Raw genomic sequence first — 15,634 nt, 5'->3', positions numbered from 1 at the left:
TTTTATTTTTTACTGTGGGGTCCCTCTTACCCTTTAGGTCTAACAGTGCAACTGACAGTTGCACGGTCATAAAAAGCTGTACATAAATAAAATTTATGTAATTTTTTCCCACAAATAGAGCTTTCTTTTGGTGTTATTTGATCACCTCTGCGTTTTTTTTTCTATAAACAAAAAAAAACGACAATTTTGGGGAAAAAAAACAATATTTTTCACTTTTTGCTATAAAACATATGCAGTAAAAAAATTTGTAAAATCAAATTTCTTTTTTTAGGCCAAAATTTATTCTGCTACATGTCTTTGCTAAAAAAAATCCCAATACGTGTAAATTAATTGGTTTACGTGAAAGTTATAACGTCATTTTTTATACTAGTTATGGTGGCAATCAACAACTTGTAGGGGGACCGCAGTACTGTGACAGGCATTTTGACACTTGGGAACTGACTAACTGCCATTGACATCCCTAGTGACACTAATACAGTGATCAGTGCTAATAAAAGCACTGACACTGTACTAATGACACTGGATAGGAAGGGGTTAACATTGAAGGAGATGAAAGGGTTAACTCTGTGCTGTGTGTGTTTTACATTATGTGCTGTGTTGTGTTTTACTACAGAGACATGCTGCTTTGTATTTTTCTGCTATGCAGAGAAATACAAAGCAGCATATTCTTGCTAACAGGAGAGAGGATGTCTCCCCTGTCAGCTTTACCCAACAATCACTGAGGACCCAGTGATTGACATTTCTAGCCACTATAGCGGCATGGGTAAGGCAGCATGCGTGCGTGCCCCCTACACGGGAATGAAAATCATGTATATATACATTATTTTGCGCAGCCCTGCACCAGTATTTCTATTATAGGGCGGTGGGCAAGTGGTTAAGCAATGAAAAAATGACTGCCCCTTTAAAAATGGTACCATTTTGAATTTTTTGTTCACATATTCATATCCCTCAGGGCAATACCGAGTCCTTATACCCCTTTTATATATTAACTTGCATATAAGCCTTCAAAATGGGCACTTTTGAATTTACAAGTTCAAGTCCCATAGATTTGCATTTTGTTCTAAGGTCGCGGTCAAAATTTTTGTTAGGCTTGAATGTTCGACCGCGAACCAAACAGGGGGGTGTTCGGCCCATCACTGGTAAAGAGCTATGCTTGTTGAAATAACCATTGCATATCAGATTACCATTCTACTTTAAAGTGTAAGGTGCTTGGTCCTCAGAGAGTAGTGACATAGGAACTGGTGGATGAAACCATAGCGGGCATTCCATTCAATACAAGTGTTGGTTGTAGACGATCTTTAACATTCTTAGATCTTCAAGGATGAGAAGTTCTACAGTTTAGATACCAGAACAGGTAAATGTTATTTCCTTTCTTTGCAGGCTTTATTTAAACAGATTCACTTTAAAGCCTAACTCAAGCATAAATGCTTATTCTTCTTATCATCTTCTGCTGTTAGAAGGACAGGAAAAGGAAGGATCCTCCCACCCCATGGTGACCACATAAAACATTTTGGCAGTATTTAGGCTTTACTTGTACAGTGCTCCTTTAGCCACCCTGAGGTGTCTATATGTACCAATGTGCTGATATCTGCAGCATGACAATCCTTTCCCCTTGCCCACATCTCCTGATGCAATACCAATGTCATTCAGCATTGCATTGCATTGTGGGACAATAGGAGATGGTGCTATCCAGTAAAAGTTAAAATTGTAAATATATGGTAATAAATTTGTAGTAAAATTTGTATACTCTGGGGCAACAAATGTGCAAGATAGATAGATAGTTATAGATATATATAAAAAAATGAGAGACAAAAATGTGAACATGAATTTTCCTCTGACCAATATTAGTATCATTCCATATGATGGAATGTACTACATCATTTTCTTTTAATGTCACCGCAATTTCCAAACATTTTATTTTCAGCACATTCTCATTAACCATGCCCACACATACATGAGTAATAACTTGCAGTTCAAAGCAACAGATGGTGCCTAGAACAAAGGTTAGCACACTATATTTGCTAGAAACAATGCTTAGTAAATGATTGCATCCATGTTTTCAACCAAGTTATTGACTCAAGTCTCCTCTAAATGTTTCATAAGCAAGAAGATAATGTATAAGCTCACATAGTAATGCATACTGGGGACAAATAATAATAAAGTTGCATGAATAAATGTATAGTATTAATACATAAATGTTAAAAAAAAATTTAGAGGGGCAATATAAATGTTAGCCATTGCAGGTTCTGTGAGGATTTCAAGAGACAGACATCTATCAATGGCCATCAGTGGGACTCCAAAATGTTCACACCTCTGTTATTGGGGTATTAAAATATATCCAACCCTTTGTCTTTGACATCTAAGTATCACTTCAATATCTTATCACTTTAATATCTGCATTATTCTACATTATCCCAAGGAATTAATGAATAGAACTTCTTTTTTAGACAAATTTGCTATTAATAAAATTTCACGTCTTTTAGGGGGTTCTAGTTTAGTTGATCTCTTGGAAGAGTCTGCACATGAGAAATTCCATGTAGCAGGTATTCAGAGTCCCCTATCTTGTGGGAATATGGCACTGGGTGTTTCCAAAGTTTCTCCTCAAGGAGTTGAGATGAGGATGGTGAGTCTCTGGTTATCTTTGCAGAGTAAGCTGCCTAAATAAAAAGTGTTTCTGTTGTTGCCACTAGAAAAACAAGGTTTCTATCTTAATTGTGAAATTGATATATCATAATTTATGTAACATTTAGAAGAAACATTCCAGTAAAAAATGTATATTGTTGAACAAACAGAAGTTGTGTGGTCTCCAATTACTCTAGCTCCAGCTGCACCATAAAGATGACTTGTCTAGACGTAATGTGAGCAACTGCAAAGTGAAGGGGATGGCAGTGGCTGAAAAGAAATCAAAGGTGCAAGGTTGGTGAAGACTTGGAAAGAAGCAGCTAGGCAAAGAAAGCCAGGGAAAAGAGTCAGCCAGGCGTGGTAAACTACTTTCATGGGGATGTTTAGTTTCACCCCCATGAGATCTGAAGGAAGTTCTTTAGAACTTCTGTGCTACCAGAGTACCCATCCTCCCATCTACTCCAAGAAACTTCCAAGCCTCAGTTCTGCCCCATTGGCTATAGTTGTTGAACAAACAGCCAACTGAAGTAAAGTGCAATAGTCTTCATGTTCATGGGTCAACAATGCAGGAGAGCAGTTGTTAAACAGTGTGGTGTCACCCTATACAGAAAATGTTTGAATAAGAACCTTCATCACAGGATTACAAAGTATTATTATTAATGAAAGCCAAAACTTTAAGACAGGATATTGAAGATTTTGATTTTAGTGATTTGGTTTACATCTTCTTTGACTCTTTGCTTTCATGGTGTTCATGGAAAGGATGGTAGCCCCTAACAAGGCTCTTCCCTCACAATTCCTCCTATTTGCAAACACTGGAAAGGGGGAAATACTGCTGCACACCAACCTGTCCAAAAAGTTGAATCAACAGGACGGTAGCCATGGCTCACTTTTTGAGCCAGGCTGGTGTGTGGCTGTGTTTCTCCCTTTTTAGTGTTTGCTAAAGGGCCAATGGATGGTCTCCTTACCCTCCTGCACCCTTGAGTAGGAGTCACTGGAGATGAAGGATGATTGTATAGAGTTGCATCCCAAGTTTCCTAGGGTTCCACCTCTTTGCATATACTAATTTCTTGAAGTTGCACAAGGTAGATCAGGTTGTAAAAAACGTCTGTGTGACCAGGGACAAACATCATTATTTCTAGAGAGACTTTTTAGGGACCAAGTCATTGGTTTATATATTTGTCAACAGAGGATTTCAAACATAAGATTACAGTTGCCCAATATCCTGTCTGAAGTCAGCCGCAGGCCCCTCCCAGCTGGCCACCTGCCCAAATCACCATTGATCCCCCCTCAGAAAGTCAGCATTTATCCCCTCCCTCCTGCTCTATATCAGGTAAAACGTTCCTGTTTGTTGTCCAGCCAGCCAATCCAGCTGCCTGGCGGTGGTTGGGTTGAGCATATATGTTCACCTGCCTTTACAGGTCTGTGAGTGGCCTTAGAAAGTAAGATGGTGTAATCAGGCAATTTCTAACTAAAAAACTAAATTGATTTTCCCATATACAGTATATTTTTCATGGTATATTTTCAAAGACCTGGAATGCACCTTTAATATTGTATATTCATCACCACCAATCTGAGCTTAGAGTGGTTTTTCTGTAGGAGGTATAGTAAGTGCTTCCTATTATTCTATTCTCACAGATGAAAGTGTCATATCACCAGCTTTGAAATATCTTAATCTTTCAGGATGGCTGCATTTCATACATATTATACTGCATTACCTTTATACTACCATTTACGTGGAGAACTATTTAGGAACAGCAGCCATTGCTCTTTTCCATTAAGCTCTGGGACTAAGAAAGAGTTTAGTGCTGGCTCAAGAATGCTGACCTGTCACTGAGTAGTGACAGCTCGCTTGTCCATTTGTCTTGCTAATCACATAGGATCTCACTGTGACAGAACAAAGGTCCTTGACAATTATGTAACAAATGTGCAAGTTGGACTGTGTAAGAAAAAGGTTATCGGCTGTTTAATTGAAACAGCGAAACGGTACAATTTGTTATATAATGCAGTTTAGAGATCAGCATCGCTTGTAACTAATTACTTATGACTTAATTAAGAGTTTACACTAATAGTGTATTTCTATAAAAATTACTGATTGCTTACCAGCAAAACGCTGAGTGCATTAATACAACCTGTGTACATGCAGAGCAGACCAAGAAAGTCTGTTCTGTATTGCTAATGGTGGAGATAAGAAATCGCTGGGCTATTTGGTGCAATGTAATTTGTGATGGTAGGTACAGTACATGAAGATTGATAGTTACCTCTCCAGTCCTAGGAACCCTTTTGGGCAGTCTCGGTGTAAGAAAGGGGATTGTAATTTAAAAGCACCACTCCACTGCTAAAAGTCTAGAATGAGTTTTATTTGCATTCAACGAGGTGAGCTAAAGCCTTTTGGGAGATGCAAGGCTCCCCTTTCATCAGGGCTGGTGCTGCAAACTGGACCAGGCAATACAATAGTCCTCAGCAACTATTCTTTTCACTAATTACTCAATCCAATCCACACCCTAACTCTCTATTTCTCCAACCCTGATAAAGAGAGACCCATGCAGCCCCTGAAAAATTCTGGCTCACCTAGCGGAGTTCAAGTAACATTTTTTCTGGACTAATACCAATAGAGTGATGATTTTATCTTCAAATCTCTGTTCATGTTTTGCATTCATTCACAACACTGTTTAAATCTTCATTACCAATGGTCACGGATACCTAGGTGACTAGACAAAATTTAGCAGTGTCTGAATCCATCAGTTAAATTGACAATAACTTTATGACTCATTGAATTACCTAAATAAGTTTTGCACTGCTTTTTATGGACATGATGTACATCTATTGTCAATGGCATTGCCCAGCTGTGCAGATCCAATCCCAATAAAAGATGCCCATCTAATGCCCAAACAAAAAAAACCTTGCAGATACTGTACATATCCTATCCTGTCACTGACTCGCACTGAATTACATCTCCTGGAGCCTCACTGCTATAAGTAAACAAACAAATGGAGATTTATTATAAAAAAAACCCCTTAAAATCACACTCACAATAAGTGTGATTTTAAGGTTTTTTTTTACAATAAATCTGTTGGATAATATTACACTATGGAGAGTTCTTTCTTTACCCACATGTGCTAATTTGGGTATGAGAGGATCTTCCTTTGGAGTTTGTTTGGTGGAATACCGGATATATATTGATATGCTGATTGATTACCAACACATGAGGATCTTCTCTTGGAGTCTGTTTGGTGAATGCTGGATATATACTAATATGCTGGTTAATCACTAGCACATGGTGAGTGTGCATTTTGATGGGGTGTTCTGAGCACTGAATATCACATTTGATGAAGGAGGATCTCAGTACTTCATTGATTGAGGATCATTGATATATGGACTTTTTTGAATGGACTATATTGAGATCCCTTATTTATGTTATTGCACTATTAATTTGCACATATTTGGTGGTGGTTATATATATTTGTGCAAATTAATTTATTGATTCAATTTAGGATTGTGCTATTATTTGTGGTTATTTTGTTTATCATAACTTATTATTATTTACAGTTTTTTATTAATAGCAGCACCTATTAATTATATCCACTCTCTGTTATATTGGCGCAATGATGTTGGTATAGGAGGAGTGTCATACTCATAGAGACATTTCTTTGGTGACTAACCTTATAGTGATTATATACTAATAATTGGACACATTTTTTGTTTTATTTTTTCCTTATTTTTCAAAAGCACAGTGGCTAAGTGGTTAGCACATCAACCTAGCAGCACTAGGGTATCCGATATGAATCCCACTCCAAAGACATGTTGGTAAGTTTAGAGACTTTGTTGTGATCTTTGAGAACCTATGAGAATGAATTACTTCACAATGAAAGCAACTAGAGAGGCAAGCTCTTTTACTGGTTATTAGTAATATGTAAATGCTTTATTGCCCATTGTCTGGTCACAGGTGCACTTTAAGCACTGTGATTAGAGGAACCGTCAGTTCGTTTATTACCATGGTTCATGATCATGCCAAGAGAAACTGTAAACTGACAGCTGTAACTGACATTTATCTGATTCTTATTGTAGGCTTACTTATTATTATGTATAACAGACCCAAAAGTTCAATGAAAAAAACTTAGTGTAAACAAACTTTGTAGTTTTGTATAGTATACACAACAGTTGGAAACCCTGTTAGCTTTTTATTGCTGTTTTTTGACTTTGTGGGTGAGAGTTATCACCAGAAGAGAAGGTGATGAAAAATCATTCAATGAGGCACCTGTGTCATTGTCAACTGTCTGCAATATTATTTCTCTTAAGTTTGGAGATGGTTCCATTTACTTCCGGATGTGGCTATTGGAAAAAAAAAGTAGAGGAAAATCTCCCAGTAGAACACAGATATCAAAAATAAAAATGAACTGGGTTCAAACCTCCACCAAATCAATAACATTAAATTCTGGCCAGAGTTACACTTTAAATTTAGGATATCCATTGCAGAGCCATCAGTAGTATGAAAATTGTATCTCATGGTGACCTTTGTGGGCAGCTCAAGATAAGTTTCAGATCACCTCCTGGACCCCAGCTTTAGAGTTGGGCTTGATGTTCGAGTCAAACATAAGTTTGACTCGAACATTGTCCATTTGTGTATTTGGCGAAAAAAGACAAACAGTGAGGGCTTTGGCAGGCTGTTTGCCCGCCACACCCCACAATGCACTGTGCCCTGACAGGTCAGGTGCAATGCTTTGGCCAATCGCAACACATGATGATGTCACAAGGGGGTGGGGTCACCCAGTTGAAGTCACCAAGTGGCTCCCGTCCCTTAGATATTTATGAACTGTCAAGCTGGCACAGCTGTCAGATGGTGGGAGCCAGAGTCTAGAATGGAGCATTTTTTGCTGGTTTGTGGTGGTGGTGGTCTTTGTGATTGACATTGGATCTACTTCGGGGGACATTTTCTAAAATGTTTTTAATAAAGTACTTGTCAAAGACTGTCTTCTGTCATTTTTTACACTACACTTTTTTCTTTGTGAATAAGTAACTGTACTATGTACCCCATACTCATTCACATGGGGGCGTAGGATCTGAGGGCTATGAGTATGGGGTACATGGCACCTCTACTTATGCACCAAAAAATAGTGTAGTATAAAAAATACAGTAGGAAACACCAGCCGAGATCTGATGGCCCCCTTGTTAAAGGGGGCTTCCAGATTCTGATAACCCCCACCTGCAGACCCCCACAACCACCAGCCACAGTTATGGGGAAAAGGCCCTTGTCCTCATCAACATGTTGAAGGCATGTGGCCTGGTATGGTTCAGGGAGGGGGACGCTTGCGCGCCCCCCCCTTTCCTGACCTGCCAGGCTACATGCTCGAATAAGGGTCTGGTATGGATTTTGGAGGGACCCCCATGCCATTTTTTTTTAATTTTGGCGTGGGGTTTCCCTCAAAATCCATACCAGACCCGAAGGGCTTAGTATGGATGGGGGGGTCCAAGCCATTTTTTGAAAAATATTTTTAATTGGCAGCAATTGATTTACAGTCAGCTGTTAGCTGACAGCTGAAACATTAAATAATGTTTTCACTACTAAAATACTGCATGACGTAATAGTTTAATAATAATTCATACTAGCGCAAATAAAATAATGCGGTATTTTAGTAGCTGTGCAGTATCTTACCGCTTACTCAGATGTGGTAAGATACCACTTAGTGAATTGTCCCTGTTCGAAGTTTGCTGTTGAGCTTTCATTAGGTTTGAATGTTCAACCACGAACCGAACAGGGAGGTGTTTGGCCCATTTATAGGAAAATTGCTAATGTTGTCAATTCAAAAGCACATGTGAAGGACTATATTTCAAAAGTTTGCTGAACGAATGTGACACACATTCGCACAGCTCCAGTGAAACTTGCCGTATTCTGTGTTATATAACTATCTTGTATGATTGTCCTCTAGTGGCCATAATTTGGTATTTTTTTAAAATACCTCAATCAGGGAAAAAAAGGAATTTTGGTAACTAGATGGTACTTCAATCACATGTGATAGTTATATAATATAGAATACGACAATTGTTCAGCAAAATTTTTATTCAAAGACCCCTTTGTAAGCATGCCATGGGACAGGACTAAGCACAGGTAAGTTGGGATAGGCACCTAAAGTGACTGGAGTATTTGGATCTGGGTGGCACCCGGTTTGTAAGTCAAGAGTATCCAGAAGCAGACCCATAATAAAAATGACACTGAATTTTGGGATCTTAAAACAGTCAGAGCTTATTATATTATAGCAACTTAATATTATACCTTATCAGGTTTTCTAATTACTACCCTGAAGTAGTACGAAAAGCACATAAGAATATCAACCATTTCACAAGCCTGTAGAATAATGAAACTGCTATACAAGTGCACTGTACAGTGATCCTCTGTTTTTATGTAACCTAGGCATACTACTTGAAGAAGTGCCTCAGAGTCTTAGTAGATGCTCTGGTTTATTAAAATTAGTGTTGCCCAGTGGACATTCCATCCTGGCACTCCACCAACATTCCTCTGCCTAAAGTATGGCCTCAGAAGGCAAAATAAGGTGGGTTGTTTTTTATTATTGTTGAGGTCAAATAGACATCTACTACTGACATTTATAAAATAATAGGGACAACTCTCAATTACTGAACTAAAGCCCGCCACACATGGATGGAAGTTCGGCTAGCTCAGCAGGGACCAGCCTGTTGAAAACATTCCGCACAATCAGCCCTGCTGGCTATTGCTGGCAGAGCTGATCAGCGTATTCTGACAGCAGGGAAATCTCCCCACTGACTTGAAGATTGAATGTGTGGATGGGGGAATTGGGTAACTTTTTCCAAAAACTACAGCCTAAGTCTTGTGATTGTGGTTGTGGCTGTGTAGAGGCAACAACCAAACATTTCACCTGTAAAATGTAACAACAATGACTCATGTGGCCTGGGGGTGCTTATGCTCAGCTGTTAAAAAAAAAAAAAAAATATATATATATATATATATATATACACACACACACACACACAAGAGCATTGAATATCCTTCAAATATATCTACTGACAAAATAACAGAACTTAAATATAGAAAATAGTTGTGAGTAATCTCTGATTTTTTTGAAGGAGTCTTGCTTTAAGGAAGTTGACCCTTCTTTGGTTGGGTCATTTATTTTGCCAAACTTCTAAACGTGGAATAAATAAAGAAGCAGTGAGAGGGTGTGTTGTGGTTGAAGAGGTCATGTGTTATCATATTCTTTCTGCAAATCAGCTAGATATGTTGACATTAAATAGTCATAACACGCTTTTACATCTGATTTTCTATTTCTCATTTATAGTGGACTATAACATAACCTCAGCTTTGACAAGTACCATTCCAACCTCCTTTTCACCTCCCCCCAATCTGTATACAGCAGATGTAGTGTTTGTGCTCTGGGAATTAGTGGGAGCTATTAGCAACTTATCTGTAAACCCGCAAGTAATAGGAAGCAGACATCGCTAAAAATTACAATTCTACCAAGGTCAAGATGGGTTATCGTCATGAAGATGTTTCAGTGAACCTGAGGCTTTGAGCAGCATGGGGAATAGAACTTCAATACAGGACATGAAGATAGCCAAGGTTAAATAAAAGACTCTAACATAACTTAAAGAATAGCATACAGCCTCAAATTAAATGCGCATATATAACTGATCCATGTCTTTAATAAATAATAGTTTATAAGGACTGGAAAGATCAAACAGAATTTCTGTCATGTGCAATGATGTTAAGGTGTGTTGGCATAGAAATGATTGGGCTGATCTCTAAATTGAGCATATCTTGAGGATTGGGCCTTTATGGTGACTCATGTTCTCCTAAATATGCTCATGTTATTTCATCCTATATCATTGTCTGAAGATTGGATAAATCTCCATATATATGAACATAAAAAAAATCAGAGAAAAACAATTGACCAGAATGGATCAAATAGACTATATGACTGAATTATGTGGACTTCTGAACACTATACCTATAGTATAATCAAAAGTATTTTGATACCATTACAGAGCATTGGGTTCAGGCATTTGCAGTGATGGATATTGGTAATGTTTAAGCATGCAAAGCCATTTTAGACAATTTTACACTTCCAGTATTCTGGCAACAGTTTGAGGAAGGCTCTTTTCTGTTCCAGTGTGGCTGTGCCTCTGTATACAAAGCCAGGTCCATAGACATAGTTTGACAAATTTGGTGTAGAAGAACTCATGTGGCTTGCACAGAGCTCTGACCTCAACCCTAATCAAATGCCTTTGTGATGAATAAAAGCACCTGCTGCTAGCCATGTATTCTAATCCAACATTAGCACCTGACCTCACAAATAGGGATGAGCTTTCAGTTTGGTCCAAACACAAGTTCAGACCAAACTTTGGCTGTCAATGTGTTCTTCTGTTTATTTGGTGGAGTCCAGGCATGATATTTAGTAACATTTTTTCTTCCTCTACTATATATGACAGCTTCCTTTCAATTGATGTTAAGGAAGCAGTGGGTGTCGGCACCCACCACAGCCTTGGCAACCAGAGAAGTCCATTCATTTCCTGGCTGAGAATCCCCAGTCATGTAAACAAAGGGACAGGGATGGTATGGATATCAATGGCCAAGAATAGCCATGTCCATGCTTGGTCAATGATCTTACTCGGGAGACCCCACCACTTTGTTTACACTTAGCTGCAGGAAATGGAAATTGTCATTCGGTGGCAAGAGAGCAGTGGAAGTGGATCATGTCTGCAGTCAATGAGATTTATTCCTTTTGGCGCATTGGCAGATGTCATTCATCATGATTGATGTGAATCTGCATTGCTGGGCAATGTGATTGACAATGGACTTGCTGTACGTCAGGGTACTTCTTCTTTTTTTGTTTGTTTTATTTTAAATATAAATTGTACTTAATTTAATTTTAATAAAGGACTGTGTTTACTGTAGTTACTTTTACTGTTTTGTGTCAATAAATAAGGGTAACCCTTACTCATTAACATGGGACAGTATTATTGTTAAAATGGAATTCCAGATTCCAATAAGCCCCCTGCCTGAAGCCCCCCCCCTTCCCTCAAACCACTTGAACCTCCTAGCAAGGCCCCTGATGAGGTAATGTGGCCTGGTATGGTTCAGCAGGGAGTGTGCATGCTCATATTCCACTTTCCTGACCTGCCAGGCTGCATGCCTGAATAAGAATCTTGTTTGAAATTTTTTGGGGACCCACCCTTTTTTTTTTCTTATTTTGCTTTTTTGCATTGGGTTAACCCTCAAAATCTATACCAGATCCAAAAGGTCTGGAATAAATATTGGAGGACCACATATTTATTTTTGGGGCCACCCTTGACATCCATTCAGACCCTCGTCAAGAATAAGGGTATGGTACTGTATGTATTTTTAGGAGGAACAACAATCTTTCAAACTTTTTTTTTGTGTATAGGGTGCCCATTAACACCTATACCAAACCTTCAGAGTGCAGTGGGCAAGAGCTGTCATTACAGTGCATTTTAAATGGATTTTTAAATGTCAGTTTTGCTGTAGTATGTTGTGAACATTGTACAGATGCGCCACTTCACAGTCAGGTTATAGGGGAATCCTCCAGACATGTTTCATTAGCTTTATTAACCACTTGCCCTTCGTAAAGTTTACTCCCCTTCCTGACTAGGCCATTTTTTTGCTATTCACTACTGCGCTATTTCAACTGGTAATTGCGCAGTCATGCGACGCTGTACCCAAATGAAATGTATGTCCTTTTTTAATATAAATAGAGCTTTCTTTTTGTGGTATTTGATCACTACTGGGTTTTTAATTTCTAGTGATATGATTGAAAAAATACCAAACATTTTGAAAAAAAAAGATATTTTCTACTTTCAGTTGCAAAAAATATCCAATAAACTTAAAGTTAGTCATAAATTTAGGCCAAAACGTATTCTACTACATGTCTGTGCTAACAAAATCCCAAGACATGCATATTAATTGGTTTGTGTGAATGTTATAGTGTCTAAAACTATGGTATATATACTGGAATTCATGCAGCTTTTACTTTCACTGACTTCCTATCACATTTCTTGAGGTGCTAAAATGCCAGGGCAGCACAAAGACCTCCCTAATAACACCTTTTTTTGTCCAAAATACACTTTTTGGAATCTAAATGCACAAAAAACAATATATTGGCCAATTGTTTGATAAAGTATAAAAGATGATGTTACACCAAATAAATAGATACCAAACATGACATGCTTTAAAACTGCACATGCCCGTGCAACGGCAACAAAACTACATACATTTTTAATATTGATAGGCGATGCTTTAAAAGCCTTTACAGCTCACCACTTTTTATATACACAGGAGGTCTAGTGCTATAATTACAGCCCTTGATCTGACATTCGCAGTGATACCTTACATGAATGGTGCAAGCTCTGTTTACATACCAAACACGGGATCAAGGCTTTTTTTTTTTAATTTTTAATTTTGATTTTTTTTTTTACACTCTCCCTTTCTTTTTTTTTATTTTGTTCACTTTTATTGTTATCACAGGGAATGTAAAAATCCCATGTGAAAGCAATAGGCAATGACAGGTATTCTATTCTGAGAAATCTGGGGTCTAATAGACTCTAGATCTCTCCTTTGCACTTAAAGTATCTGATCACACCAAGATCAGTGTGATCAGATGCTTTCCCAATTTAAAAATGTCTCTGTTAGTATCTGGCTAAACAGAAATAATGAAATGCTCTTAGCTTCCGGTTTCTTACACTATAGAGATGATTGGAGCCATTCTGGCCTCCAATCAGCTCTATGTTCATCCAGCATTGCTGGCTGCATTCTTGGATTCCCCTGTGGGAAGGGAGAGCCCAAGAAAGCCGTGGAAGGTGACGGGAAGGGGGCATTCCTTCCCATGGTTGAAAAAACAATCCAGCAGATAATTAGCCACTAGGATTGCTCTTAAATGAAAGTAGATCACCAGCTACAAAAATTATACCGGGATGATGCCTGTAGCTGCTGGCATCATCCTGCTTATAGACCATGACGTTATCTGATGTCGCTAGTGGCAGTCATGCAATGATCAGTGAAAAATTCTATATACTGACACTGTTCTAATGGCACTGGCTGGGGGACAGCATGATCAAAGGGTTAATAAGGGCCATAAAAGGGTTAAATCTGCTATTTAACATATGCGTGTAAAATGTAGTGCTTTTACTCAGTGTGGTGTTCTCTCTTCTCTCCCTGCAACAACGGGGGGGGGGGGAGCAGGGGGCGCAGGAGCATTCACAATCCAAAATAGAAAGTGACGTAAGGTTATGTCGCTTTGCCCAGAGCCATTACTCTGCAATGCAAAGCTTGCTTTGAATTGTCATGAATGAATTAGGTTCATGACAGTTCAATATAATAGTGATCTGTGATTGGCTAGAGCTAGTCACATGGTACAGGGTGCTGTGATATGCCCCATGTTGTCATGTGAGAGCTGTGAGCCAATCACAGCTCACTAGGAAGAGAAGCAGAGCTGTTATGAATCAGATTGATTCATAACAACTTTGCTAACATTGTGATCATGTGATCGCATAGTGATCACATGGTCCCATTCACCAGGATCTTCATTCCACTGTGTCCCAGCAGGTTGGGAACAATGTGCGCCCGCTCAGGTGTGCAGCGCCCCCTGTGTTAGTATAGCCAAAGTGATGTACCCATATGTCGCTTAGCCTGTAGCTGTTGCCCATCCACAGTACATTACGGGCAGGAGGGTGGGCGGCAAGCGGTTAAAATCATTGCTCCCTGCCAAACAGGATATTTTGCTTTGGGACATGGTCCCCAGAGCAGTGTTCAGCCTTTTCCCATTAGCCTAGAAAATTGTCTTTTTTTTTTTTACATTTGGTTTTCATTGGGTTCAATGGTGTTTAGATTCAGCACCCAGATTTTAGTAATGTTCACCAAACCTGCCTCGAACTGAACCCAGGTTTGTTTGGTTATACCTACTGTCAAATGCTCTTTGAGCTGAATGGGTACACAGACCCACTCTGAAATCTTGTGGAAAGCATTTGCAAAGTCCTAAGATTTTAGGATTGGATGCCCAACAAGCTCATATACTTTAGGTGTAATAGGCAGGGATCCACAAATAGTATATACTCAAAATGAATTGGACAAATCTGTCCCTTTCTGACAAATTGTTTGTCTTCAGTTTGGGTCAGGTGGGCTACTAGCACATGCAGGGCTTTTTTCTCAGAAAATAGGTGGTGGAATTCACCCTTTTTGAGTCACCTCTTGGCTTTGCCCCAACCCACCTCCAAGCACCGTCCCTTGGTTTCAACCCTGACCATCTCCCAGTACTGCCCCTTTTAGATAATATAGAACCAAGTATCATTTTGTGGTGCTATGTAATTTGTTTGGAAAGCAGTAAAATAGATCTACTACAGCCAGCAACAAAAGACCCCACAGTGACAATAGATCTCACCAGCAGCAATCAATCACCTGCAACAAAATACCCCCCAGCAACAATAGACCCCCGGCTGAAGCAAACGATCTCCCAGCAGCCAGCATTAGCAGATCCCCTGGCATTTAGCAAACATAGACCCCACCCTCAAAAGTACATCCCTCTCAGTAACAATTGGCCCCCCAGCAATATAAGACCCACCCACAGCACCAATAGATCCCCCACCAATAACAATAGACCTCCCCAGAATCAATACTCCTCCCAGAAAAAATAGAATAGATACCCCTCCAGCAACAATAGATCCCTCGGCAGCCACCATCAATAGACCCTCCAGTACACCCCAGCATTCCTTGACATTACATACATTGCATTCCGCCACTCTCCCGCTGAAAAAAGCCCTGAACACATGAAAACGAACTAATTAATCCCCCAAACCTGTGGTATGGTCATACAGATTGGCTACACCAGCTGCACAAATTTACCTTCTAATAGCTCATCTGCCACCATGTTTGACCACTGGGCGCAACCATAGAAGTTGTGAGCAATTACAGGGGTGAAGACTTCCTCCCCAGCCCCATGTGACAGCACTGGGTGTCTAAGCACCAGCACAACAC

At 39.3% G+C, this 15,634-nt stretch overlaps 1 protein-coding gene across 1 annotated transcript in view; it reads right to left on the bottom strand.

Moving 5' to 3' along the window:
• The window catches only part of CSMD3 (CUB and Sushi multiple domains 3), a 1,455,553-nt gene that overhangs the window by 243,688 nt on the left and 1,196,231 nt on the right, over positions 1–15,634 (bottom strand). The window lies entirely within an intron of this gene.

This window comes from Staurois parvus, unplaced genomic scaffold (assembly GCF_062004578.1).
Source record: "Staurois parvus isolate SC_StPar_1 unplaced genomic scaffold, SC_StPar_1.0 ptg000047l, whole genome shotgun sequence".
Taxonomy (NCBI): domain Eukaryota; kingdom Metazoa; phylum Chordata; class Amphibia; order Anura; family Ranidae; genus Staurois; species Staurois parvus.
Note: the sequence above shows the minus strand (reverse complement) of the source record. Positions and strands in the feature narration are given on the sequence as shown.